Raw genomic sequence first — 3,773 nt, forward strand, 5'->3', positions numbered from 1 at the left:
AGACAGGGTTTCTCTGTGGTTTTGGAGCCTGTCCTGGAACTAGCTCTGTAGACCAGGCTGGTCTCGAACTCACAGAGATCCGTCTGCCTCTGCCTCCCGAGTGCTGGGATTAAAGGCGTGCGCCACCACTGCCCGGCTGTCCCACTCCCTTTGCTTTGGGAGTGTGGGGGGGGCTTCCCCGCCCTCCTTTGTACTTGTGTTTGTACGTGTGTGTGCGTGTGTGTATGAAGGTGTGCACAAGTCCATGTATTTGGAGGCCAGGGGTCGACTTTGGGCGTCTTCTCCCTGCCTTTTGAGAAGAGATGTCTTCCTGACCTTGGAGCCCACCTGTTCGGTCTGTGAACGCCAAGGGTCCCCTGTCTCTGCCTCCACAGGGCCCACTGCAGACTCTCAGTCACGCTTGGCTTTTATGCGTGGGTGCTGGGGATCTGAACTCAGGACACACACACCACTACACCTACCCCTTTTGAGGCAGCTGTTGGGACCTTGCTGTATACTCCATGCCGGCTCTCCGTACATAGCTCAGGCTGGCCTGGCGTTTGTGACAATCTTCTTGCTTCTGCCTTCGTCAGGAACTCAATGGGAAATCCTATAGCATGAAGTTTGAGGGTGCCCAGGGAGGCCTGCAGGTCTCTTCCTGTGTCCCCACCTCTCTTAGCTCCCTACGTCACCACAGGTGTAACTGCGGAAACAGGAGGGCTTGGGCCGCCAGCTCAGCCTGTTGTTCTTGCTTCCATGGACCTCAGGGTCAGAACATTCCTGCCATTCCTCAGCTAGGGCAGAAACTCAGCCCCGGTGACCTCCTTTTGTTCTGGGGGCGGCAGACCCTCCAGCAAGGTTAAACCCTTTCACTGTGCTCCAGTGAGCACGGCTGTGCCGGCCTGGGCACTGTGCTGAGAAGAATCTAGAAGGGAAAAAAGCTGGGGGGGGGGCGGGGAGGGAGGGAGGAGAGCGCTCACTTTCCTAGCCTCTTTCTGTGGGAAGGGAAAAAGCCCAAAGAGAAACTGGTGTGTGAGGCTTCTCTACCTATTAGAGATGAAGGGAGCCAGTGGGGCTGCTGTGGTCCGCGGAGCCGGGGACGGGGAGCCAATTGTCTGAAGGGCACATAGCTTTTGTGGAGCCTGAGAAAGCCTGGGGTATAGATAAGTAATGATGTTACCCAACACTGTAATTTTAATTTACTTAATGTCCCCGAATTGTCCGTGTAGGAACGGGCAAAGCGATAAATATTACGCTGCACTACCACAATTAAGAACCCCTGCAGCAATGTCCCCCGAAACATCTCATAGGTTTCTTTTGAGATGGACTTCAAATAGGCTGGCCCTCCAGGGCTGCGGCCTTTGTCAGGCCTTTATCCTCGGCTCTCAGCACAGATAATTACAGGGGACATGAGGGACTGAATGTGATTTATTTCTCCAGCCAGTCCGTGATGCCTTCATCCCTGTCCAGTCTTGTGTGTCCAGTGTGCGGGCCCCCACCTCAAGTGGGCCCTCGTGTAAGGAAATGGCCTCTGTGAAATCCCAAGATTTCGAAAACAAAATTGGTGGCTGGTTATTTGCCTTACAAAAGAGCGCCTCCCTCAACAAAAGGGTTTGCTCAAAGCTTCCTGTAAGAAGGGAGCCCCCTGGAGCATTTAATGATATTATTGGATTAAAATGAAATCCCGTGGACCATTCAAGGACACCAAGTTGGAAGTATACGAACGCATTGTACTGTGTTGAGAGCAGTCAGGGTTCTTGACAAATGGACCTTTTGGGCCCCAAGTAACACAAGGGAAAAAAATGCATTTTCTTGGCCTAAAATCCTGGTGGCTTTCTGGAAAGGCTCGGGCAGTTTTGTAAGTGATTTATTTAAGACCAGTTAGGCCCGAGGCCTGCGATGTGTCCATTTTATGAGAAAGGGCTGGTGTCATATTTAGGGTCAGAGTCGTGACTCTGGTTGACCCCTGTCATCTGCCCTAATCAAAACGGGGTTCTGGGACCTGAGCTCAGCTCTGCCCTGCAAGGCAGAAAGAAAAAAAAAATCTCTCCGTTGCCAGAAAGCATATTGAGCAGAAATGGGGCACTATTTATGTCTGCACATAGGTACATTCTGTGGCCCATAAAGGTTTAATTGTCCCTCCAACTAATTTTTTTTTAAACCCACAAAGAGACTGCCAGCTTCCCCAGAGTTGGAAACCAACTGAATACGGTTCTTTGGGAACAGCTTAAGTGTGTAACTCGCGCCCGTGTCCCGGGCACAAGGAGCAATTGTTTTGGGGATACAGCTAAGAGAACTTTTCAAGTTGGTGTTTGTGGCTGCTGCCTTGCCTGAGTCACTGGGGAGAAGAGGGGGCGGGAGGAGAGGGAGGGGAGGGAGGGCGAAAGGGAGGGAGGGCTCAAATTCTCCCGTGACTTTATCACTGTCCTCTGCTGCCCCCTTCTGGCACAGGGGACCTCAGCGTCCCAGGGCCCTCTGCACCTCTCCTCCTGAGACACACACACACACACACACACACACACACACACACACACACACACACACTTCAATAGAGATTCATTGTAGGAGCAAACCTGCAAACCTGTGGCTGCGAGTGTTGATGGCCGCTCTAGAGAAAAGGTCTAGCGTGGAGACAAAGCTAGCAGCCGGGGAGGGGAGGGGGCGCTCTGGGAGGAATTGAGGCTGCGGGCGACGGCCCAGGGTGAATGAGCTGGGGACCAGCAGCTCATTACATGTCCCTTTGACTCTCAGGGGCCACCTCTAGGCCGTCCCCAGATTTCCTAGCCTTTCTCACAACCTTGAGGGTCCGTGGAAAGAAACACATTCGTCAAGAGACTAAAACAAACAGTTTTGACGTGCGGTTCTGTGTGGAGGAGAGGCCCCAGTGGAGCCAGCCCCAGTTGAGGCTGCTCCAACTGGTTCCGTTTAAATGTCCCGCCCTGTATTTACGTCCCAGCCACTTTACTTGACTGTTTATCTTTCCGTGGGCTTGACTGGCTTGGCCTCTATTTAACTTCAGCCTTGACTTTTTCCATCCCACGGCCTATCATTTACATGTTTTTACTTCAGAAATGTAAATATTTATTTACGGTATTAGCATGTACTCTTGCAGAGATCTATACGTCGCCCGATAAACAGACGAGCCTATGGGAGCCTCGCTCATATTTTCCGTAAACTCGTGGTGACCTTAACCCAGTCATTTACCTCCTGGGCTCGGGACGACTTTGGTAAAATTAGATGGTTTTCGCCTTTGTTTGGTTTTCGCTTCCCCATCTGCGCCGGGGATTTCTTTTCAAGTTTGAACTTTTGGGTCCCTGGTAGCCACGTAGGAGCATTTCCTGACCAGCCTTGCTCTGAACCCACTCTTTTCTCAGAACATTTTTGAGCATGTGACCCACTTTCAGTATGATTGGCTTTGGAGAGGTGGTGAACACAAAACCATCTTTAAACAACGAGAATACCTGATACTCTTGGGCTGAGCTTCAGCCTCACACACGGGGGAAGGATGAGACCCAGGGAAGTGAGGCTGCAGAGGCCAGGCGCTTATTCTCTCTTTGTTACAATCTCCCTTTCTTCCTCTGCTCCCAGCCCCTCTGTCTCTCCCTCCTCCCTCCGTCTCCCCCCCCCGGTCTCTTTCTGCAACAGGTTCTCCCACAGCCCAGACTGGCCTCTTGTCAAACTCTCTTCAACTCTCCATTATCTTTTTTTTTTTTTTTTTTTTTTGGTTTTTCGAGACAGGGTTTCTCTGTGGTTTTGGAGCCTGTCCTGGAACTAGCTCTGTAGACCAGGCTGGT

This window comes from Microtus ochrogaster, linkage group LG2 (genome assembly GCF_000317375.1).
Source record: "Microtus ochrogaster isolate Prairie Vole_2 linkage group LG2, MicOch1.0, whole genome shotgun sequence".
In the NCBI taxonomy this organism is placed as follows: domain Eukaryota; kingdom Metazoa; phylum Chordata; class Mammalia; order Rodentia; family Cricetidae; genus Microtus; species Microtus ochrogaster.